Below are 26,802 nucleotides of genomic sequence, written 5' to 3' on the forward strand. Positions count from 1 at the left end.
GGTAGTGCTTAGCACACATGAGATGCTCAGCAGACATTAATTTTCCACTTCCTCTTGCCAAAAAGTATTAATAACATTAATAACTTGGTTATTATTAACAGGAAAGGAGTAAAGGGGAGATTAGATAATATAGGCATGCCATTTATACAGCTTTGCCAAAAGCTACAGTTTGACACTCTCCAAGTCTATTCCCCGCAAATCAATGGGGAAAAGGACTAGATAAAGGCAGTTTAGACACATGCTCCATAAGGTCTGGATGATGTGAGAAGATGCTTACCTGTCAGTCACACCTGGGAACAAGTCAGTGGCCAGAAGAGATTACTTTATATGTACAGAATGGCATTTACTAGTAAGGAGGGGAAATGGAATTGTTCCTCTGCTTTATAGTATACGTTTACATGTTTTATTTTCACTTCTGATTTATCTGCAACTCACAGTGATTTATAACTTTTTCCTTTTTCTTTGCTGTAAGTTTTTCTATGCGTCAGCTTTTTTTGTCAAATAGTTCATGATTTATAAGTACCAATGCACAGGACCATATATTCCTTTAAGTCTATAATTAGTCCCTAAAACTCCTGCTTGGTACTTTTTTTTTTTTTTTACTATTATTTATTTTTAAAAATTTATCTTTATTATTGAAAGTATTACAGATGTCCCTCCCCCCCCCCCCCCCCCACTATTGGCTCCCTCCACCCTGCTCCCGCTCCCTCCCACGCCTTCATGCACTATTGTCTGTGTCCCTGGGCTAAGCATATATTCATATAAATTCTGTGGTTAATCTCTTCTGCCCTTCCTCCTCCCTCCTCTGAGATTCTTCAATTTTTGCCATGCTTCTATGTCTCTGGATCTACTGTGTTAGTTTATTTTTATTTTGTTCATTAGATTCCACATATGAGTGAGATGATGTGATACTTGTCTTTCTCTGACTGGCTTATTTCACTTAGCATAATACTCTCCAGGTCCCTTTTGCTTATTTCTTTTCTTTTTCTATTTTTAAAAATATATATATATTATTGATTTTTTATAGAGAGGAAGGGAGAGGGATAGAGAGGCAGAAACATCAATGAGAGAAACACCGATCAGCTGCCTCCTGCACACCCCCCACTGGGTACATGCCCCTGACCAGAATCGAACCTGGGACCCTTCAGTCCCCAGGCTGACACTCTATCCACTGAGCCAAACCGGTCAGGGCATATTTCTTTAATCAAGGCACACCTTACCTTAACATAGAGAGAACACCTACAATACTGAGACTTTGAAGAAAGTAAACAACAATAAAAAAAAGCAAATGAATCCCCAGGCACTGACTGGAACTAAGGTAACTGGACTTGCAGTAGTTACCTCTGGGGAGCTGAGCAGATCTGCTCTATGTGAGTGAATTAGCATATACAGGTTTGGAGGTACAGCTAATGCAGTCAGATGCTGACATGAGTGACAACAAAGAGCGAAGTCACTGAGTTTAAAAGCTGTGGGACTACTTAGGAGTCCTTTTATAAAATTCTTCCCAGCTTCTCCTCCAATATCTTTATTGTTCTTTGCATGACAACTACAAAACCTGGTGGAAGGAAATGTTTACTCTCATCTACAGGTTAGGAATATGTAAGAGTTAACTCTCCATTTTCTTTGAAGAGATGGAGGGATTACACAATCCACCTACGTTCTCTTTTCCTTGGGGCTCTTCACATTTGGATGTGTGTGTACTTAGGTAGGTATTCCTGGTTCTGGAGTGGGCTTCGTGGCTGACAACCCACGGACACTCCCAGCAAGCATACCACGAGCTCACCCCACTGCTGTCTTCCTACACACCTACCCCAACTGGCCACACTGCCCTCCACCCCCACTGCTGGTGCGAGAGAAAGCCAACCACTGTGAACACTGGACAACTTGTACATTTAAGGTTTCAGTTTCAAACTGCAGACCTATGCTATCATCTGTATCTCATCCCTACAGACTCCCTTCAGTTTGTCACTGGGGCTGGCTTAGGTCTCTCCCATTGCTTTTCTGAAGCACTCTCCCTCCTCCACCTTTCCCCCAGAGTTCTCTTCTCTCTTGCCAACAATTTTGGGCATTAACCTTGCAATGGACTGAAAGTTTGTGTCCCCCCGCCCCGAACCCCCAAATTCATATGTTGAATCCAAAATTCCCAGTGTAATGGTATGAGGATGTGGCTCCTTTGGAAGGTAATTAGGTCATGAGGATGGAGCCCTCATGACTGGGATTAGTGTCCTTATAAAAGGTCCCCAGAGAGCTCTCTTGCCCTCTTCCTGCCATGTGAGGACACAGCAGGAATTCAGCAGTCTGCAACCCAGAAGAGGGCTCTCACCAGAACCTGACATGCTGGCACCCTTCTCTTAGACTTTCAGCCTCCAGAAATGTGAGAGAGAAATTTCTGTTGTTTGTTGGACAGTCAGGCTATGGTACTTTGGTATAGCAGCCTGAAGGATCTAAGTCCTCATGGAGAAAAGAGGTCATCTGGTAGGAACTCATTCACCATCCCTTCCTTCCACTTCTAAACTCTCCTCTTTAATTATACAACACAAATAACTTTACCTTTTCTGGGGTGGAGGGATAGAAGGGAAAAGCACTCTCTCTCTAAGTATACAACTCATCCACCTCAAGTCCTGAAATATTTTTCATGTGTAAAAAATAGTGCATATTAGAATAAGAAAATGAAGCATTTCCAACCCTGTTCTGCACTCCACACTTCTCTCCAGGCCCCTTGTGCTGCCTCAGGGGTCCCACACCATTGGTGAGCTCCACAGATTAGGGAGGCCATCCTTGACCAACCTATCTAAAGCAGCTGCTCAGCCCCATGCAATCACTGGCTGTTTCCTTTCTCTGCTTTAACTGTCCTTCATGGCACTTGCCTTTATAATGAGATTATATTAACCTGTCTTCCTTCCACTAGAATGTAAACTCTAAGAAAGCAGGGGCTTGTTTTGTTCACTGCCAGGATCTCGGTCCCCAGACCAGTGTTTAGTACATGGCAGTCACACAACATGTTAGTTACTAAATGAGTGAACTATTAACTTTCAACAGTACTGTCTTGCTTTTTCCTTTGTTTTTGCTGAACGACAACAAAAAATAAATAAATAAAAACCAAAACAACAATTAAGAGCTCTTGGGCTCTGTTTTCTCTTCAAGCTACTGCCCTATCTCCTGTAATTTCTTCATGAATAAAGTTACTTACTGAAGGTAGTGCACATGTTCCCCATCTCTACTCATCAAATTCTATTTTTCCCTTAGGTCCTGAACCCTTAAATTCTGTTATGAAGTGCTAAAATATCCTTCTGTCAAGAGTCAGATTGGGTGCTTAACCTATTATCTCACTTAATCCTCCATGAGCTCTTGATATTAACATCCTTGGCCCATAGATGCAGTAATTGAGTATTTCTTGCAAGGGCACAAGGCTGGTAAGTGAGAGGTGGATTTGAATCCAGGTCTGTCTGGCACCAAAGCTGTTCTCCTTCCACTCCAACACAATGAACTTACTAAGGTGTTCTGCAATTTATCTGTTTGTCAGTCTCCTCCAGTATGTGCCACATAACTCATCTCTATGTTGATAAAATAAAGATCATTTTGACTAACCTTTTCCAGTCAGAGAGTGTAACTATCAGGAGAGAGAACGAGCTTGTTTTTTTCTAACAGGAATGTACAGAAGAGTTGCTAGGAAGGTAGTTAATGAAATTTACAGAGCGATTCCCTTCACAATGTCCAAGGCATTACAAGCCAGGCTTGTTACATGAATGGCTTCTTTTACAGAGCTTCTGGTGAACAAATCAGACTTATACCAAAATGGAACTCTTTTAAAGTAACAATTACACAACAAATTTAACACTTTCTAGTACTGACAAAGTAGTTTTTTTATAATGAGAAAAAATGAAGATAAAATTAATTACTTTAAGGTCTATTATAACTTTAGAAATAATATAAATTTCCTAGATATTTTTTTTATTTATTTTATATTTTTATTGAATTCAGAGAGGAAGGGGGAGGGAGAGAGAGATAGAAACATCAATGATAAGAGAGAATCATTGATTGACTGCCTCTTGCACGCCCCCTACTGGGGATCAAGCCTGCAACCCGGGCATGTGCCCTCAACTGGAATTGAACCCGGGACTCTTCAGTTTGCAGGCCAACGCATACTACCTGCTTCCCAAACTGAGGTCACTGATGAACATTAGGACTGACTGAAAAAGTTAAAAAATGCTGAAAGAAATTCTAAATTCCTCATGTGTCAACTTCTACCCATTCAGTGCTGTGGCCAATGATTTAGATCTAGGGGATGTTTCTTTTTTAGGAGAGGTCCTCAGAGAAAACAAGACAAATTGCATTACATATAAGAAAGAGAGCAGAGGAGGCTTTGGTTTTTCCATCTACTATGAAGGAATATGAACAAGACCCGTATTGGCCTTAGTTTCTCCCTTTAACAAGAGAGGATGACACTGGATCATTGTTTCTCAAAGTGTGGTTTGTACACCCTGTGGAAGGTCCCAACAATTCCTTTTCATGCCAATAGTATGTCATTGCCTTTTCCACTCAGTTGACCTTTGTAGGTGTTGCACTGATTGGACAAATGGGAGAATTGGGTAAAACTGCTCTAGCACCTTAGCCTGAATTAAGGCAGGGACAGTAAACTGTTCAAGCAGTCATATTCTCTACTGCCACACACTCTCAGTAGAACAACAAAAAGGTGGCACAAAATTTTAATAAACTGTGATTCTGACGTGCTTTTTACAATTCTGAGTGCTGGTGGTTCACACTCGTAGGGCACTTGCGCTGCACACTGGAACAAGGAGGCTGCCTTGAGGAAAAAGCACTTGTGCGACTGTTTGCATTTCAAAGCTGAACTGCTGCTTTTTTTCATGAAATACCATTTTTACTTGAAATAACATCTGGCAGACATGTTGAGAGAACATATTCAGACTTAAGTATTGGACAGACATTTTTTCCTAAGTGAATGAATGAAGGTTATCACTACAAGTAACCACTGTCACTGATGAAAATCATTTCAGCAAGCGGCAATTAGAACTTTGAAAGACTTGAGTTTATCACCAGGAGCTTGAAGCTTCCCAATACTTAAAGATCTTTCAGATGAGAATGTTGTTACATTAACAATATGATTTTTATAATATCGTGTAAAATGATGTACAGTAAATCCTCACTGAATGTTGTCTGCAGTTTCTTGGAAACTGCAACTTTAAGGGAAACAACTTAAAACAAAACCGATTTTATCACAGGTTAATTAATAGAAACAAGAGTTAAATTCATATGGCATATTTCTTGTCACAAAAACATCACCAAACTGCTAAATAAAGACTCCAAACACTTCTAATACTAAACACTGAAATAAATGTGAGCTATACATACATTAAAAAAAGAATAAAAACAAGTAAGAGAATTCTTGTCCAACCCGCTTATTCAAGTTCAGAATCTTGGGTGGCTGAAGCCTGTCCTGGCAGCTCAGGGTACAAGGTGGGACCCAACTTGGGGGAGGACACCTTTCCATCAAAGGGTGCACTCACCCCCCTCCCCCAACACACACCTCCACACACACACTCACAGAGACTGGGACAATGGACGTGCCAACTAACCTCACATGCACATCTTTGGGACAAGGAGGAAACCAGAGCACTCGGAGAAAACCCATGCAGACACATGGAGAACATGCCAACTCCACACAGACAGTGGCCTAGGCTACAATAGATTCTTTTCTCATCAACATTATAATGAAGGGGCATTGAATGAAATGACATTATTCAAGGACCTGCTGTATATATAGAAGATCTGCATAACTCAGAAAACTAATGTTTTCTAAACGACCGATGTCTTATGTTATAGGGATGGGTAAAAGACTCATTCAAGTGTAAGACAGACAAAAATGTAACAGAAGACAATAAGTACATTGACATGGCTTCAAATAAACTGTAAGAATTACCTAACTCTATTGAAGACAGTTATAGTTATCTAACACATTTTGGTGTAGTATCAAAGAAAAATATTCACAATTATCTGAAAAGGCTATTAAAATACTCCCTTCCCTGCAACTCTGAAGTTGTTTTTTTCCAAAATATTTCAACATAAACAACATAGAACAACATACTGAATGCAGGACTAGATATGAGACTTCAATTATTTTCAAGGAAGCCAGACTTTAAAGATATTTGCAAAAAACCTAAGTCAATGCCAGTCTTCTCATTAATTTTTTGGTTTAGAAAATAGCCACTCACATGAAATGCTATTTATGTTAAGCTTTAATGAGCTTAACATACATTTATTATCTTAAAAAAGAATTCACAAATACATATTTTTCAGTTTATAATGTCAACTAGGGACCCAGTGCATGAAATTCGTGCACTGGGGGGGGGGGGGGTGGTCTCTCAGCCCAGCCTGCCCCCTCTCACATACTGGGAGCCCTCAGGGGATGTCCTACTAATGGCTTAGGCCCGCTCCCTGCTCCCCTTGGGGAGCGGGCCTAAGCCGCAGTCTGGCCTGCCTTTGTGGGAGGCGACCGGGCTGATCAGGGGAAGGCACCAGCCCCATCACCCCGCTGCTGCAGCCACTGCCAGTCACCGCAGCCACCAGGGTGTTTTCATCAACACGGACTCCAGTCCCTTCACCATGAAAAAATGACAACTTTCTTTAGGCATTTTCAAGATGTGTCTTTCACAGGATATGAAATTTCTTTATTTTTTTTTTATCCTCACCTGAGGATATGTTTCCATTGATTTTTAGAGAATGTGGAAGAGAAAGGGAAAGACAGAGAGAAACATCAAAGTGAGAGGGACACTGCGATTGGCTGCCTCATGCATGAGCCTTGACCTGGGCCCCGGCCAAGGAGAAGCCTGTAACCTAGGTACATGCCCTTGGTCAGAATTGAACCCAGACCCTGCAGTCAGCAGGCCGAGGCATTATCCACTGAGCCAAACCAGCTAGGGCAGGATATAACATTTCTTAGCCCTCCAGAGTGGACCTTCCTTTTTTCTCCAGGAGTGAGGTGGAAAAACCCTAGATCACCTTTTTGGATCCTTATTACCCAAGTTACTAAGAATATTACCAGTGGCATACAGGGAGCTTAGCCAATGAGTGGTCAGAAAAGGTGTTTCCTCTGTAGTTCACACCAATCACTGGCAGGGGCCCCCCAGCTCCCTCTCATCGCCGCTCCGTCCATGCCCAGGCCTAAAGCCTCTGGGCCTGGGCAGGGCCCCCCCAGCTCCCTCTGATGGCCAGCTCTGCCCAGGCCCAGGCCTAAAGCCTCTGGCCGAGGCTTTAGGCTTGGGTAGGGGCCCCCTTGGCTCCAATCGCAGGCTCAGCCCTGCCTAGGAGCCCTCTGGCTCAGGCCCTTCCTAGGCTGCTCAGGGCCCACACAGGGCCTACCTCAGAATGACCTGGGTGCCGATGATGTTCCCGGGACCCAGGCCACTGGGTGGCTATGTATGCAAATTAACCACCATCTTTGTTGGGTTAATTTGCATAGTCACTCTGATTGGCTGGTGGGTGTAGCGGAGTGACACCAATTTGCATGTTTGTCTATTATTAGGTAAGATTATGGTAAATACCAATAGATATAACTGACATAGACAAATGTTCTTTAGGGGTCCTCAATAATTTTTAAGACTCTAAAGTGGTCCTGAAACAAAAAACAATTTTGAGAATTGCTGAACTAGATGAAATCAAATATCCCAGGTATTTTGAGATTCTCTGATATTTTGCTGTATGTGAATGACAACAGAAAATAAAATCTGGAAATGTCTTGCTTTGGGTAACTTTTTGTTTCTTTCATGTTTGTTTTCTTCTGAAAATATGATATGGCAGATCCATAGGACAGTCTTGAAAATAAAGTTCATAAAGGTAATTTATTCTAATAAAAGTCAGTTATAATTAAAATATTACTAGTGGGAAATATTAGACTACAGATTAAATAATAAAATGCTTATAAATATGTAATGCTTCAGATATATTAATAATTTGAATTTATATTCATCAAATATCTCATAAATTATATTTAAACCAATGACTGACATTTTTATTTTTCCCTCAATTTTAAGAAATATCATCATAAGATTCTCCGAGTACTATAGTAAATACTGCAATAGTTTTTATTTTTTTAATAGAGTACTGTTTTTAGAGAACTATTATCAACATGCATTCAAAGTCATTTTAAATTATTTTATCAAAACCAAAATAATCATAAGGCTGTTTCTAGTGTAAGTTGGATGTTGGAATTTCAGTAAACGTTTTTAGGATTTTTGTGCCAATTAATTTAAAGACAAGAACAATCTGTTTACTCTATAAAAACATCACTGGATTTATTAATTTCTATTCTTAGTAGTATTAGGCTTTTACAAACATAAAATGCCTAACCTATATTTTTGGCTTGCATAACATTCTAAATAACCCTGTCAAACTTCTTTGCTTTTATTCCTGCTCAACTCATCACAGCAACCATCTGCCTAAATAAAGATGTAAGCATCTGCTATATGGCAAGTGGTCTCAGGGGCAGATGTTTCCATCCTTGTGTTCATGTCACTAGGGCTGGATACATTATTGGAACAGATGTATACAATCGTAAAGTGTTGTGCCCACAGTGAAATGTTTCCAACTGCTTTCTATCAAAGTACATAAATGCTATTTGCACCTGCATTTATGCTAATGACATAAAGGCAGCAGGGGTCTGACAAAGTGAGATGTGATGCTATGAAATATATTTACATGGTTAATTGGAGTTTCCAAGAGACTCTGCTGCCAAATGGCCACACTGACATGGACACATGCTCAAGCAGGTTACCTGATTAATAGCCTGCTTTTTAAGTGGAGATATGGTTATTTCAAAGGACAAAAATACTCATAATCTAAATTTACTAATAAGAATATTCCAAACTCTAGTATTTTATCTTAAAATAGGAAAATAACTTCCATATAGATCTTTTAGGCCACCCAGGTCATCTCCATTTAGTTTTACAAGGAAATTCCTATAAGTACGTGTGTGTTTTCCATTTGTACTTCTGTCAACAGCATAACATACTAATAATGCATCGTGGTATTTTGCAGAGGTCATTGCATTGGAAAGTTCCAATTTCCACATTAAGAAGTTAACCAAAACCAGCTTGAAAAATGTCAATTTGTACTTGGTCTGCAACATAAAATGGTACCAAAAATCCAAGAACAGCATTTACACCACTATTTAAGATCAAATGTTTCCATATGCATGTCACATATTTGAAAACATAATATTTTGGTAATACATAGAGAATGTTTTCCCCCCAGAAATGAGGTCACAAAGCCATGTTAACCACTAAATGCAAAACATAAAATTGTAGTGATTGTCCTTGCTACTGTGCTTTAAATGTGAGTGCTGAAGAGCCAAAGAATTTGTAGTAATTGTCTTTGTAGCTTTACTGAGTTAAGAACCTGTGGTCACTTTCAAATAACATATTTATTTCTTTATTAACTTAACATTGATAATATCAACTTTACACAAAGTTATTCAATCTGAGTTAAATGTTACCCCAAATAACTTTTATTCTGTAAATTATTCTGTGATTTACACTGCTCTTAATGCATTCATATACAATTGATCTGCATTATTCATAGTTTATGTATTTGCAAATACATAATCTGCTTGCCCGAATTTATTTGCAACCCCCAAATCCATACTGGTGGCATTTTTGTGGTCAGTTGTGGATATATACAGGCAAAAAATTTGAGTCACCTGATGTGCATGTTCTCAGAAGTGGTGGATAGATATTCTGCCTTGTTTCATCTCTCAAACTATAAACAAGTGTCCTTCTAGTGGTTTATTTAGTACCATATTTTTCATATTTTTTCCATTTTGTGATTTCACTGCTTAAAATAGCCCTCAAGAATAGTGTGCCTTACAAAGAAAATACACGTTAGATAAGCTTTGTTTAATCATGAGTTATAATGCTGTGTCTGTGAGTTCAATGTAATGAATAACAATATATTAAATGAGGTGTCTTTAAACTGAAACACACATGAAACTAGGTTCTGAATTGATAGTCAATGAAAATGTTGTGTTGTGACTAGAGGCTCACAGGAACCTAACCCTGTATTTCCCTTAGGAGCAATGGAGAAGTATTAGCTAACTCAGTGTTTGTGGTAACTTTATAGAATTTTCTATATTAGCTAATTCAGTGTTTGTAGTAACTATTGCTAATGAGAAGAATTGACTGTACCTTATCTCATTTGACTGTTTCAGAACAAGAATTATTATCCCCATTTGAAAGAAGGGACTGAGGCTCACTGATTTAGCCAAGATCACAGAGCCTCAAAAGAAAGGCAGAAGAATAACCAGAGCTCAGCTGTCCAGCTCTTAGCTAAAGAGAGGAGAAGAGAGGAGAGGAGCCTCCCAGCTGGGGGCAGCTCCTGTATTAAGCATCTGCCCCCTGGTGGTCAGTGCGCATCATAGTGACCAGTCGTTCCATTGGTCATTCCACCGTTTGGTAGATTTGCATATTAGCCTTTTATTATATAGGACTAGAGGCCCAGTGCACAAAAATTTGTGCACTTGGGGGGGGGGGGGTCCCTCAGCCTGGCCTGTGCCCATTTGCAGTCCAGGACCCCTTGGGGGATGTCCACCTGTCGACTTAGGCCCACTCCCCGGGGGATCAGGCCTAAGCTTGCAGTCAGACATCCTTCTGGCAGCCAGGGAGCCCTTGGGGGATGTCTGACTAAAGGCTTAGGCCCCCAAGGGATCGGGCCTAAACCGTTAATTGGACATTATTAGTGCTGCCACAGAGGTGGGAGAGGCTCCTGCCACCATATCTGCACTGGCCAGCCATGAGCCAGCTTCTGGCTGAGTGGCACTCCCCATATGGAAGTGCACTGACCACCAGGGGGCAGCTCCTGCATTGAGCATTTGCCCCCTGGTGGCCAGTGTGCATCATAGCAACTGGCCATTCTGCCGTTCAGTCAATTTGCATATTAGCCTTTTATTATTATTACTAGAGGCCCATTGCAGAAATATTCCTGCAAGAATAGGGCTTCCTGTGGCTGGAGCAAAGCAGAGAAGGTAGCAAAACTCGCTGAGGCGGGCTTCGCTCCCGCTTCAAGCCCCTGCAGCTGGTCTTGCCCTCCCGCTCCAAGCCGCTGCCCCTTATGCTCCCAGCCACAGTGGTTGGGCTTGCTCTCCCGCACCCATCCCCTGCGGCTGGGCTTGTCCTCCCGATCCCAGTCCCTAGGCCTGGGCTTGCCCTTCCAATCCCAGTGGCTTGGGCTGGGCTTGCCCTCACGTTCCCAGCTGCTGCCCCTTATGCTCCAAGCCACAGTGGTTGGGCTTGCCCTCCTGCTCCCATCCGCTGGGGCTGGGCTTGCCCTCCCGCTCCAAGCGGCTGCCCCCACCCCCAGCCGCTGCCCGTTATGCTCCCAGCTGCAGTGGTTGGGCTTGCCCTCCCGATCCCAGTCGCTGGGGCTGGGCTTGCCCTCCCGCACCCATCCCCTGTGGCTGGGCTTGCCCTTCCTATCCCAGTGGCTGGGGCTAGGCTTGCCCTTCTGATCCCGGCCGCTGCCCCTTATGCCCCCAGCCGCTGCCCCTTATGCTCCGAGCTACAGTGGTTGGGCTTGCCTTCCTGATCCCAGCCGCTGGGGCTGGGCTTACCCTCCGGCACCCAACCTCTGTGGCTGGGCTTGCCCTTCCAATCCCAGTGGCTGGGGCTTGGCTTGCCCTCCCACTCCCAGTTGCTGGGGCTGGGCTTGCCCTCCCGATCCCAGTTGCTGGGGCTGGGCTTGCCCTCCCGATCCCAGACACTGGGGCTGGGCTTGCCCTCCCACTCCCAGCCGCTGCCCCTCAGCTCACAGCCGCTGCCCCCTCTCTCCCCTTCAGCTGCTGCCCCTTATGCTCCCAGCCACAGTGGTTGGGCTTGCCCTCCAGATCCCAGTTGCTGGGGCTGGGCTTGCCCTCCTGCACTCATCCCCTGCGGCTGGGCTTGCCCTTCCGATCTCAGTGGCTGGGGCTGGGCTTGCCCTCCTGCACCCATCCCCTGTGGCTGGGCTTGCCCTCCTGCTCCCAGCCGCTGCCCCTCCCGCTCCAAGCCTCTGCCCCTTCCACCCCCAGCCGCTGCCCCTTATGCTCCCAGCCACAGTGGTTGGGCTTGCCCTTTCACTCCCAGCCGCTGCCCCTTCCTCTCCAACCACTGCCCCTCCCGCTCCAAGTCGCTGTGGCTGGGCTTTCCCTCCCGCTCCCAGCTGCTACCCCTTCCCCTCCAAGCCGCTGCCCCTTCCCCTCCAAGCTGCTGGCCCTCCTGCTCACAGAGGCTGCGGCTGGGCTTGCCCTCCCACCTCCCGCCTCCCACTTCTGCAGCCTTGGCTCCGTTTCTGTCCTTGCAGCCTCTACTTAGCTCCCTTCTGTACCGCTTGGCCTCCATGTTGTCGTCAGTCTTCGCTCGCAGCTAGTATATGCAAATTAACTGCCATCTTTTAGCTTCTATAATTGAAACATTGTATCTTTTGGAGCTGTTGCTTCAGGAGCTCAGAGCCTAGCAGTGGCAGGCGGGGAACCTTGGTTTCCTCCGTCACTGGAGCAAGCAAGCCTCATGTTCTGCTTCAAGCTGCCTGGCTGCCGGCTGCCATCTTGGCCGGCAGTTAATTTGCATATTGCCCTGATTAGCCAATGGGAAGGGTAGTGGAGGTACGGCTAATTACCATGTTTCTCTATTATTAGAGAGGACTAGAGGCCCGGTGCACAAAAATTTGTGCACTCGGGGGGGGAGGGGGGGTCCCTCAGCCTGGCCTGTGCCCTCTCGCAGTCTGGGACCCCTCGGGAGATAACGACCTGCTGGCTTAGGCCTGTTCCCGGGTGGCAGAGGGCACGCCCAATCCCTAGGTGCAGCCCCTGGTCGGGCTCAGAGCAGGACGGATTGGGGAGTTGGGGTGCCGCCCCCTGTCATGCACAGAGCAGGGCGGATTGGGAGGTTGCAATGCCACCCTCAGTCATGCTCAGGGTAGGGCCGATTGGGGGGTTGGGGCACCACCCCCTGTCACGCACAGAGCAGGGCCCATCAGGGGGGTTGGGGCTCCGTACCCTGTCACCCACAGAGCAGGGTCGATCAGGGGGTTGGGGAGCTCCCCCCTGTCACTCACAGAGTAGGGCCGATATGGGAGTTGGGACACCGCCCCCTGTCACACACAGAGCAGGGCAGATCAGGGGGTTGGGGCACCGCACCCTGTCACACTCAGGGCAGGGCCGATGGGGAGGTTATGGCTCTACCCCGTCACACACGGAGCAGGGCCCGTGGGGGGGGGCGGTTGGGACGCCGCCCTCTATCACCCACAGAGCAGGGCCGATCAGGGGGTTGGGGCGCCACCACTGTTACATTCAGGGCAGGGCCGATGGGGAGGTTATGGCTCTACCCTGTCACACACAGAGCAGGGCCCGTGGGGGGGGGGGGGTTTGGGGGCCGCACCCTGTCACACACAGAGCAGGGCCGATCATGGGGTTGGGGCGCCGCACCCTGTCACACACAGAGCCGCAGGGCGATCAGGGGGTTGGGGAGCTCCCGCCTATCAGGCACAGAGCAGGGCTGATCAGGGGGTTGGGGCGCCTTCCCCTGTCAGGAACAGAGCAGGGCGGATAGGGAGGTTGTGGCCCCACCCCCTATCACACACAGAGCCGCAGGGCGATCAGGGGGTTTGGGTGCTGCCCCCGTCACACTGATCCCGGTGCCGGGAGGCCTCGCGGCTCCGCTGATCCCGGTGCTGGGAGGCATATTACCCTTTAACTATATAGGATAGAGGCCTGGTGCACAGGTGGGGGACGGCTGGTTTGCCCTGAAGGGTGTCCTGGATCAGGGTGGGGGTCCCGCTTGGGTGCCTGGCCAGCCTGGGTGAGGGGCTGATGGCTGTTTGCAGCTGGTCACATCCCCTTCAGGGTGGGGGTCCCCACTGGGGTGCCTGTCCAGTCTGGGTGAGGGGCTGAGGGCCGTTTTCAGGCTGGCGGGCGACTGAAGCTCCCAACCGCTCCTTTTTTTCTTTTCTTTTTTTTATTCTGGGCCAGCTTTAGCTCTGAGGCTTGGCTCCAGCTCTGAGTCCTCGGCTGCTGAAAGCAGGTATCTGGTTTGTTTGGGTTCTATAATCAAAACACTGTTTCAGCTCCAGCCCTGAGATCCAGGCTGGCTGAAAGCAGGTTTCTGGGGTTTTGTTTAGCTTCTATATTTGTAACAATGTTTCAAACTGCAAGCTCAGAGGCCGGCAGCAGCAGGCGGGGAACATTGGCTTCCTCTGTCACTGGAGCAAGCAAGCCTCCTGTTCGCTTCAAGCTGCCTGGCTGCCGGCCGCCATCTTGGCTGGCAGTTAACTTGCATATCGCCCTGATTAGCCAAAGGGAAGGGTAGCGGAAGTATGGCTAATTACCATGTTTCTCTTTTATTAGATAGGATATAGGATGTCCCTATTTCCCCCCTTTCTCCCCCTCTACCCAGCTCTTGCCCCCCACTTCTCTCTGGCCATCACCATACTGTTGTCTGTGTCCATGGGTTGTGCATATATTTTCTTTGGCTAATCCCTTCTTTAAATTCACTTCTTTAAATTTTTATTTTCAGATAAGTGCTTATAACTGCACTATTATATATTTTCTATTATATCATTTAGAATTAAGATATTTTTTAATTGAACCCTTATATATTTTAGCACAATTTAATAAATTATGCTAGAAGCAATTAGATTTTTCATGTAATGCAGATACATTTCAATTAATATTTTATTAATTTTTAATTTTTTAATATTTTAATTTGAAATAATCTCATACATGTAAAAAAAACTATAAAATACTACAGCATATTATATGTACCCTTTACCCAATTTCTTAAGTGTTAATAATTTAAACATAACCATTATACAACTAACAAAATTTGGAATATATTTTTCTTATAATCTCTTTAATGTTACTTAATCCATTTACTTTGTTTTTGTTAATCTTCACCCAAGGATATTTTTCCATTGAATTTTAGAGAGAGTGAAGGGAAAGGGAAAGACACATTGATTGGTTGCCTCCTGCACATGCTTTGAGAGGGACTGGGGATCAAGCCAGCAACTGAGGTATATGCCCTTGACTGGAATCTAACCTGGGACCCTTCAGTCCAAGGGCTAATGCTCTATCCACTGAGCAAAACAGGCTGCAGCTTAATTCATTTACTTTTAATCTATATGTGTCTTTATATTTAAAGTGGGTTTTGTTTTTGATACACCCTCATAATCTGTCTTTTAATTGGTGCATTTATGCCACTGACTTTCAGAGTGCTTACTGATAGAGTTACTGCCATATCTGGTGGCTTCTGGGGCTTCTGGGGCCTGCCAGTGGCCTTGGGACCAATAAGGTTCCGGGCAGCAGGCAGTCGGCTTCTGGGGCTTGTGGGGCCAGCGTGCCTGCGGCCCGGGACCGGATCAGGTTCCGGGCAGCAGGCAGGCGGCTCCTGGGGTCACCCACGGGGGCCTGGATGGTGGCTCGTGCTGGCGGCTCGCGCTGTCCTGCCCTGCCTGCAGTATGCAAGTTAGCCACCATCTTTGTTGGCGGTTAATTTGCATATCTTGCTGATTAGCCAATGGGAGGCGTAGCAAAGGTATGGTCAATTACCATGTTTGGCTATTATTAGATAGGATTAGCCTCTCCTTTGAAAATATCAAATAAAGGGAAGTTATGGGAAAACCATAAATTCTGTCGCCAAATTCTAAGTATATGAGAAGATAGAAAATTGTAACAAAATAAGTCTAATGAACTTTTAAAGAGTCTATAAGGAATATTTTCACACAGAGAAAAATAATGATGTCACTAAATTATAATGGAAAGCTTTTAATATAGTATAAATTTTTATTAGAGTGATATTATAATATTAAAAGTCTATCCAAAATTAGAAAACATTTAAATAGAAGGCACTAGAATTTGTATTTAGTTTCCTCTATTTCTTTCCAAGCTTCAAACCCACATCTCTTGACTCCTAAATTCCACTTGCTTGAATTCTACACGTGTTAATGTACTGAGCAAATGCCATCTCCTCTGCTACGTTGTTTCCTGACCAGCCTGAGGAAACAACATAAATTCTGGCTTAACCAATTGTCCCTTCATCCTGGTTCTCAAACTATGTCATACTCACTTTTAATACAGCATTTGTTACACTTTATCCTAGTTGATTATATACATGTTTGCTCTTCTAATAGAATTCTGTGTTTTGTAGAAGCACAGGCTCTATCTGATGTATGTTTAGATCCCTCAGAGTATCTGACATAGCTCCCTGTAAGTATTTCCTTGGTGATCATTCAATTTGCTTCTACAATGTGATATTTTATTAGGAGACAGTATGTGATGTAATCGATTTTCTTAAGTCCTACAATTCCGCTAGTGATGTCCTACCTGAATTTCACACATTAATGTGTATATGTGTGCATGTTTATAAATCTGAAATTCAAAAGTACCATACTTTATAGGTAGCCATCAACAGTTTGTCAAACAAATAACTCAGCATTTAATTAATAAATGACATGCACCCAGCAAACTTCTCATGTCACATAAGTAATTATATTTCATGACAGAAATATAAACAAAATCATAATTTCAAAATCTGGCATTTTTCTTTGTTAAAAATGTTAATAGAATCCAGACTACAGAGAAAGCATTTGAACATAGAAATGAGTAAATTAATGAATAATTGGGCAATTCTTAGGCTTCTATGTACTATACTGTTTTTACTTACTGATATAATTTTCTATGGTATAAATTCTAATTTCTGCCTAATTGGTTTAAAATAGTTTAAAATATTCACATATGTAATTAAACACAACATGTTTGATCAGAGAAGAAAAAGGGGAGTGATCTAAAAATACACTATAAATATTTTATAAATTTATAGTGTGACACAGGAAACAAAGAGTGAGTTTTGGATTTTGATAGATCTAAGTTAAAATCTTAGTTCAGTCACTTAACAAGAGTTGGCAGTCTTGGTAGAAGTACCCAAACCTTCAAAATAAGGATATATCTAATTTATCATTATGATTAAATATAAAACAAAGGATAAAGTTGGAGATAGAGTGACTAATGACACTGAAGGCACTTGACTAATTCAGCTCTTTTAGCTATTATATCTCTTTCTCTGTCAAATTCTGGATCTGGTAAAAAATATCCCTTGTACCAGAAATGAGTGATGAAAAATTTATTAAAGCTAATGAATCCTAGCTAGGCTCGAAGGTATCTTATATTCTGGCCAAGTCAATGGAGGTAACTAAGCTTATGCAACAGCTCAGAGAGGTAGACACAAAAACAAAACAGCTTATAGACTCATAACCTTTCAGAACTGGGAAAAAAAGTGCCTAGTGATATTGGCTTTACTAATAGAGAAACTGAGGCTTACAGGCAAAATTACTTGTCTGAGGTTCCATAGCTGCTTAGAGGCAAATCTGTGACAGGAGCCTAGCTTTCGTAACACTTGCTCCAACACTCTTCTAAGCAGTCACACCTCTCCTTACTTGCTCGGATGAAGAAGGCATAACAGCTAGGACACCGAACTTCCAAACTAGTGATGAGCTACCTAGTATTGCAGAAATCTTCCAAAGATATATGCCAGAACATACTCATAGGAAATGCACACTTTTAATTTCTAGATAAGGTTTACTATCCTAACCTCTCATCCTCATAGCCTTTCTTGCCCTAGTGTTCAGGCTGGATCTTATATGAATCTCAAAAACTCTTACTCTCCCTTTGGCCAAATGTCTAGATAAGAACCAAGCCAGGGCATCTGCTCTGTGTTTACTTCCCATGGTCCCTTTGGATCATGCTTGACCTTCTAAAACCAGTAGGCATTCCAAGCAGGAGGCAGCAGTGTCTGTCTAATTACACTAGCCTTCATACTGCTGTATTCACGAGCACAGATATTAGTCATAACCATTAAGAACAATAGCCACCATCATCTTATAAGTCCTACTATGCAATTAGCAATATGCTGGGCGATTTACATATATTTACTCCTTTAATTCCATATAACCTGTAGGGTAGGACTTTTTATCTTCATTTTATAGATTTATAGATGAGAAAGCTTAGGTCAAGTGATGTACCTAAGATTATACAATTAAGTGGTAGAATTGGGTTTCAAATACAGAATCCATGCTCTTAATAGTTATGACGTTATCTTTTTTCCTTGGTAGAGAGATCAAAGAGTGTTATCACCAGGTAAGGGTTCTTAATACCAAATTCACTCCATTCACTAAAAGTTACATATTCCATCAAGGAAGCCCAATTGTGTATCAATGAACACATTATTTTTCTGTGTGGAAAATGATATGTAGGGGCAAGGGAAAGACTTGAATTCCTCTTAAAAGTTAGAGTTCTCCTTTACTGTGAGAAAAATTTATTGTTCTTTATTCAGAAAGCACTCTACCTCCACTTGTAAACTGCTTTTCAGAAAGGTCCAGGAGCTCCTCTAAATCATGATTTAAAAAAAAAAATCATATAGAGGGGAAATGGTTTTTGTTTTATGTTTCTTTATAAATGAGTATGGGAAGAAACAGGTTAAAGAAATGTGTAAGCAAATATCCCCTCTCTTTCTCGGTGTGTGTGTGTGCCTGTGTGTGCATGCACATGTATGAATTATATATAAATACTAGAGGCCCAGCACACGATTAAATTGTGAGGGTTCCCTAGGCCTACCTGCAATCAGGGCCATGTCCATTGCCCAGCATCACTCCTCCACCTCCGTGGCCCCTGCCCCATGAACCTCCATGCTCACAGCCCCCGCCCCGCAAGGCTCCTCGGCCTCTGTCGCCCTGCCCCGCGATGCTCCTCTGCCTCACCGCCCCAAAAAAGCTCCATGCTCACAGCCCCCGCCCCACGAGGCTCCTAAGCCTCAGCACCCCCGCGCCTCGGCAACCCCGCTCCGCCACACCGTGAGAGCCAGACCGGTCCTTTGGTCATTTGGGCCCACAGCTCCTGCTCCCTCAGCTCCCTAGCCTGGCGTTTGGTCAAGCCTTTGGTTTTGTGGATGTTACGGACCCTGGGTCTTTATATATATAGATTCTCTCACTAAAACACATTATTCTGCTTCACTAAAGCCAAAAATCTGTCATTTCATTTGCCATGTATTAGTGCCAGCTAATGGGCTGAGCTATGTGAGTTTTGTGTGGAATGAGATAGCCCTGCTCTCAAGAAGCTCTCATTAAAGGAGAAATGTCCATAAACCCAGGAATCTATACAATCTCAAGTAATTTAACAAAGGAAATAAACTCTCATGTATATTAAAATTTTAGTTCTTAGTTCCAGGAAATAAGTCACCTATGGTTAGAGGACAGTGACATGAAATGTATTAACACTATAACAGCCCTGAATGGGTGGCTCAGTTGGTTGGAGTGTCATCCCATATCCAAAGGGTTGTGGGTTCAATTCCCATCAGGGCATGTACCTAGGTTGTAGGCTTGATCACTGGTCAGGGCGTGTACAGGAGGCAAACCGATAGATGTTTCTTTTCTCTCTCTTTCTCTCTCTCTCTCTCTCTCTCTCTCTCTTTCTTTCTCTCTCTCTCTCTCTCTCTCTCTCTCTCTCTCTCTCTCTCTTTCTCTGTCTCCCCTTCCTCTCTATAAAATCAATATACATATCCTTGGGTGAGGGTTAAAATAGGACACAAAAAAACAAACAAAAAAACTCTATAACATACACATTACCATTTTCCAAAGAAATGGCTTAGCTAACCTTGATCTTTTGGTGGTACTGATAAAGAATTCTGTATTATGATGTATTTGACTTGAATAATAACTTTCCTAAAAATAACTAAGCACAAATAATAATCAGAAAATAATATATACCAAAAATATAATTATAAGCTTTTAAACAAGTCTTTCTATTTATAGCTATCTGAGTAATAAGAAATGAACTAAACTATTAAGAAACTGATGTTTTTATTGCATTCTCATTTTTATAAAGACGGAAATTCACTGAATGTGGGCCTGGAGAAGGAAGCAAAGCCAAATAGAGAGGATTATATCTTTATCTCTGCCCTCATAGGAACAGGAAATGTGCAAGCAGGCAGAATGAAGGTTTCCTTAAAAAAGCCCTGCCTGATAATTGTTTCATATACTCTGTCTAAGAGAAATAATTAAAACGTTTAACAATGCAGGTAAAAGAAGCATAACGGCAATATAATCATTTGATGACATATAATTCAGTCATTAAAATGTGATTATGAACATTATGTAGCAACATAAACATACTAAATGATATAAATACTAGGATTACAATTATATAAAGAAACAAAGGCATAAAAAAACCCATGACAGAAAATATATTAATATGTATATTAACACTGTATTTGGTAATGAAATTACAGATGTTTTCCTCTCCATTTTAGCTATTTTTCAAATTGCCTATAATATGGGATTCCATATTAATAAACTATTTGAATATAAAAATAAGACAAGTACTTAAAAGTATATAGGTAAATATTTTTATAAGCCTTCATAGAAGTATTTCTAAGTATGACACCAAAGATAGAAGCTATTAGATTAGAAACTGATGAATTTTTCTATTTAAAAATGTGAATGTTTTTTTAAAATAGAAAATTAGACAAAATTAAAAGGCATGATTTCTGCTTCCGGCCAAGATTGAGTAAAATTCACTCAATAAATGAGTAAAAATTCAAATACATTGAATTATTAGTTAAAAATCTTCCCTCAAAGAAACTCTAGGCCTAGAAGGTTTCTTTTGTTCTACAAAATATTTAAGAAAGAAATAATACCAATTATACACAAACTGAAAAGGAGGGGACTCTTAATATCTAATTCTAAGAGGCCAGCATTACCCAAATACAAAAACTAGACAAAAAGGCACTAGCAGGAATAAATTCTCCAGATATATCCCTCATAACATAAATTCAAAAGTAGAAATAAAATTTTTAGCAAATAAAATCTGTAAATATAACATATCCTGACCATGTATGGTTATGCCAGTAATGCACACTTGGTTTAACATTCAAAGTTTATGTAATTCAGCATATTAACAAAATAAAAAAGAACAACTCAATGATCATTTCAATAGATATAGAAAATATATTTGAGCCCAGCCAGCGATGGCTCAGTGGTTGAGCGTCAATCTATGAACTAGGAGGTCACGGTTCAATTCCCGGTCAGGGCACATGTCCGGGTTGAGGGCTCGATCCCCCGTGTGGGGCATGCATGAGGCTGCCAATTAATTATTCTCTCATCATTGATGCTTTTATCTCTCTCTTCTTCTCTGAAATTAATAAAAATATATTTTAAAAAGAAAAAAAAATGTATTTGATAAAATCTAACATCCATTCCTAGTTAAAAAATAAACTTTTAGAAAACTAAGAATAGAGGAAACCCTCAAACCAGTAAATGCCATCTATGAGAAATCTACTGTAACATCATACTAAAGACTACAGCTTTCCCTCTAAGTTTACAAACAAGAGAGGGATATAAAAAATCACCACGTCTACTCAATATTTTACTGAAAGTTCTAGCCAGTTTAATGAAGCAAAAATGAATAAAATGCATCTGGACTTGGAAATAAGACATAAACTCTCTTTATTGGCAGACTGCACGATTATCTATGTAGAAAAGTAATCTACAGAAATAATAAATGAGTTTAACAAGGTTGCAGAATACAAGATCAATGTATAAAAATCAATTATATTTCATAGACTAGTAACACTCAGAAATTGAAATAACAAATTAGAAATTAAATTTAAAATACTATTTGTAACAGCATCAAAAATATGCAATAATTAAGGGTAACTCTGACAAAAGATGTGAAAGAACTAGACACTAAAAACTACAATGAGATAATTTTTTAAAAAATGAAATAAATGGAGAGATATACTACTGTGTTCATAGTCAGAAGACTCAACAGTGATAAAATGGCAATTTTCTGCAAATATTAAATTTATAGATTAATATAATCCTAGTTAAAATCTCAGTAGATATTTTATAGAAATTAACCAATTTATTCTTAATTCACATGGAAATTCAAAAAGTTAAAATAGCCAAAATCATTTTTAAAAAGAAGAAAAAAGATTGAAGAATAATACTACTGAGGGACTACCCAGTACAGCAGTTTTTTTTGTAAAGAATTAACAACAACATATACTATAGAGGCTAATCCTATCCTATGTGTCACACTATAATAGGGAATTAAAAATGGCGGCAGAGTAAGTGGATGCTGCACAGACACACTCCCAGGAACAAACTGGAATTACAACTAAAATACAGAAAAACTTCCTGAATAATCAATAGAAGACTCGCTGGAGAGAACCCTGATATCTGAGGAATAAAAGTGGAGACCACACAGAGACTGGTAAGAGGGGCAGAGGCACGAAAGGGCTGGCCCAGTGCCCATAGACAGCAGATGAAGTTCCAGAGAGATATCTCAGCTGTGGGGGGTTACCACTGAGAACTCTGGGATCTAATCCCCAAGCTGGGCCCCACAGCAGTGAGCACCAGAACTAAGAAGGGTACCCACATAACACCTGGCTGTGAAAAGCAGAAGGGGTGCTGTCTTCTAGGGAGCTATGGGTGGAAATTCAGGCACCCTCTTAAAGGGCCAATGCACAAAATTCCCTGTGGAGCCACCCACTTTTTGCTCCAGCAGAGGGAGGGCAGAGTGGACTAGAGCTGTGAGAGCAGAAACCAGGATTGGGGACTCAGGGGTTAAAGCTCAGAAGGCAGACATCCCCAATTTACTGTGCTGAGTCATTCCCTCACACAGCAGAGGGCCTCTTTCCCACACCGACCTTTGCTATGCCTCAGGGGAAGACAGTTGACCCACCCTATTGGAAAACACCTTGCCCTGAGGCCACCTAAGAGACTAAAAATAACAATTAGCCTCCAGGCAGAATCAACTGCCCCAACCTGTTGAAAAACCTCTCCCCACACCTGAGGATGATTGCCTGGGGGCAATTTAAGTCAGAATCCTATCAGTCTGTAGGCAGAGTGGGTCTCTGGAGGCTGTGAGTGTGACTTTCATTCTAATATATGTTCGCTGTAAGTTTGTCATATATGGCCTTTATTATGTTGAGGTATTATCCCTGTATTCCCACTATGCTGAGAGTTTTTATCAAAAATTGGTGCTGGATTTTGTCAAATGCTTTTTCTGTTTACTGATATGATCATGTGATTTTTATCCTCCATTTGTTTATGTGATGTATAACATCTATTGGTTTGTGAATATTCTACCAGCCTTGCATCCCCACATTAAATTCCACTTTGTCATAGGGTATGATCTTTTCAATGTATTGCTGAATCCAATTTACTAATATTTTGTGGAGGATTTTAGCATCTATGTTCTTCAGGAATAAAGGTCTGTAATTTTCTTTCTTTGTAGTCTTTTTATCTGGTTGTAGAATTAGGACAATGATGACCTCATAAAACTCACCTATGGGAGTTTTACCAAACATTCAAAGAACTAAAACCTATTCTCAGACTATTCCAAAAAATCCAAGAGGAAGGTACACTTCCAAGCTCTTTCTATGAAGCCAGCATTACCGTAAACCCCAAACCAGATAAAGACACTATAGAGAAAGAGAATTACAGGCCAATACCCTTGATGAACAGAGATGCTAAAATCCTCAACAAAATTCTAGCAAATCGGATCCAGCATTACATTAAGAAGATCATACACCATGACCAAGTGGAATTTATTCTAGGGATACAAGGCTGGTACAATATCCACAGATCAATAAACATGATACATCACATAAACAAATTGAAAGACAAAAATCATATAATCATATCAATTGATGCAGAAAAGACATTTGACAAAACCCAACACTCTTTTCTGATAAAAACTCTCAGCAAAGTGGGAATAGAGGGATATCTCAACATAATAAAAGCCTTATATGACAAACTACAGCCAACATCATACTCAATGGGCAAAAACTAAAACCACTTCCCCTAAGAATAGCAACAAGACAGGGATGCCCAATTTCACCACCCCTGTTCAACATAGTACTGGAAGTGTTAGCCATAGCGACCAGACAAGAAGAAATAAAAGGCATCAAAATTGGAAAAGAAGTAGTAAAAATGTCATTATTCACAGATGACATAATATTGTACATCGAAAACCCTAAAGACCCCATCAATAAACTAGTAGACTTAATAAATGAATTCGGTAATGTAGCAAGATACAAAATTAACACCAAGAAATCTATGGCTTTTTTATACACCAAAAATGAATTCACAGAAAGAGAAACTAAAAAACAATCCCATTTACCATTGCAACAAAAAAATTAAGATGCCAAGGAATAAATTTAACTAAGGAGTTAAAGGACATGTACTCAGAAAATTAAAGGACGCTGAAAAAAGAGATAGAGGAAGATATAAACAAATGAAAGAATATACCATGTTTATGGATTGATAGAATCAATATCATTAAAATGTCCATACTACCCAAAGCAATCTATAGATTCAATGCAATCCCCATTAAAATACCAACGGCATATTTCAAGGACCTAGAACAAACTCTCCAAAAATTCATCTGGAGTAAAAAAAGACCCTGAATAGCTGCAGTAATCTTGAGAAAGAAGAACAATGTTGGAGGGATCACAATAACAGATTTCAAGCTATATTACAAAGCCACTATTCTCAAAACTGCCTGGTACTGGCACAAGAACAGACATATAGACCAATGGAACAGAACAGAGAACCCAGAACTGGCCCAAGCCATTATGTTCAATTAATATTTGACAAAGGAGGCAAGAGCATACAATGAAGTCAAGACAGTCTCTTCAATAAATGATGCTGGGAAAATTGGACAGATACTGGAAAAAAAATGAAACCAGACCACCAACTTACACCATACACAAAAATAATCTCAAAATGGATAAAGATGGGAAACCATAAAGAGCTCAGTAGAAGCCACAAGCAGCAAATTATCAGACATACAGTATGTCATAGCAATATCTTTACCAATATAGCTCCTAGGGCAATGGAAACTAAGGAGAAAATAAACAAATGGGACTACATGAAAATAAAAAGCTTCTGCACAGCAAAAGAAACCATCAACAAAACAACAAGAAAGCCCACTGCATGAGAGAACATATTTGCCAATGTTATCTCTGATAAGGTTTTAATCTCCAAAATTTATAGAGAACTCATAAATTCCTTAACAAAAGGAAGATAAATGATCCAATCAAAAAATGGGCAAAGTACCTAAATAGACACCTTTAAAAAGAGGACATACATTAGGCCAAGAGACATATGAAAACATGCTCAAAGTCACTAATCATCCAAGAGGTGCAAATCAAAATGACAATGAGGTACCATCTCACACCTGTCAGAATGGCTATCATCAACAAATTACTAATGACAAGTGCTGGTGAGGATGTGGAGAAAAAGAAACCCTCTTGCACTGCTGGTGGGAATACAGACTGGTGAGGCCACTGTGGAAAACAGTATGGCGTTTCCTCAAAAAATTAAAAATGGAACTTCCATTTGACCCAGTAATCCCACTTCTAGGAATGTATCCCAAGAACACAGAAACACCAATCAGAAAGGATATATGCACCCCTATGTTCATAGCAGCACAATTTACAATAGCTAAAATTTGGAAACAGCCTAAGTGCCCATCAGCAGATGAGTGGATTAGAAAACTGTGATACATCTCCACAACAGAATTCTATGCTGCTGTAAAAAAAATTAACAATAAAAAAAAATTCTTACCATTTGCTTCAGCATGGATGGAACTGGATAGCATTATGCTAAGTGAAATAAGCCAGTTGGAGAAAGATAAGTATCACATGATCTCACTCATTTGTGGAATATAATGAACAATATAAACTAATGAATAAAAATAGAACCAGAGACATAGAAGCATCAAACAGACTATATGAGATCAACCAAAGGACTTGTATGTATGCATATGAGCATAACCAATGGACTTAGACAGGAAGGGGGTGAGGGCTTGTGCTGGGTGGTAGGGGTGGCCTGGGAGAGGTCAATGGGGGACAAGGAGACTCATGTAATACTTTAAACAATAAAGAATTTAAATTAAAAAAAAAAACCAAACTCTCCTGTGAAGCCATCCAGTACAGGACTTTTGTTTGCTTGGAGTTTTTTGATTACTGCTTCAATTTTATTAGTTATTATTGGCCCATTCAGGTTTTCTGTTTCTTCATGATTGAGTTTTGGTAGATTGTATGTTTCTAGTAATTTGCCCATTCTGTTCAGGTTGTTAAATTTGTTGGAACATAGTTCATAATACTTTCTTACAATTCTGTATATTTCTGTGGTGTCAGTTGTTTCTTTAATGCTTTCATTTCTGATTTTATTTATTTGGGTCTTCTCTCTGGCTTATGATGAGTCTGGATAAAGTTTCATCAATCTTGTTTATCTTTTCAATGAAATTGCTCTTGGTTTCATTGATCTTTTATATTATTATTTGTCTCTGTCATTTATTTCCCCTCTGATATTTATTATTTCCTTCCTTTTACTTACTCTGAGCTTTTCTTCTTTTTCTCTTTCTAGTTCTTTTAGTTGTAGGGTTAAATAGTTTATCTGAGATTTTTCTAGTTTCTTTAGGTAAGCCTATAATGCTATGAACTTCCCTGTAAGAACTGCTTTTGCTTTGTCCCATAGATTTTGGGTTGTTGTGTGTTCATTTTTATTTTTCCCCGGAAGTTTTTGATTGCTTCCTTGATTTCATTGGTAACCCATTCTTTGTTTAATTCTATGTGCTTGAATGTTTTTGAGTGGTCTTTTTTTTTGTATTTTGTTTCTAGTTTCATACCATTGTGATCGAAGATGCTTGACATGGTTTCAATTTTCTCAAGCTTGTAGAGACTTATTTTGTGTCCTGACATG

At 41.2% G+C, this 26,802-nt stretch overlaps 1 protein-coding gene across 4 annotated transcripts in view; it reads right to left on the reverse strand.

Moving 5' to 3' along the window:
* The window catches only part of ZNF438 (zinc finger protein 438), a 206,984-nt gene that overhangs the window by 10,647 nt on the left and 169,535 nt on the right, over positions 1-26,802 (reverse strand). The gene's annotated exons all lie outside the window — the stretch shown is intronic.

This window comes from Myotis yumanensis, unplaced genomic scaffold, assembly GCF_028538775.1.
Source record: "Myotis yumanensis isolate MYYU_CA2020_CCGP unplaced genomic scaffold, mMyoYum1.0.hap1 SCAF_1, whole genome shotgun sequence".
Classification (NCBI taxonomy): domain Eukaryota; kingdom Metazoa; phylum Chordata; class Mammalia; order Chiroptera; family Vespertilionidae; genus Myotis; species Myotis yumanensis.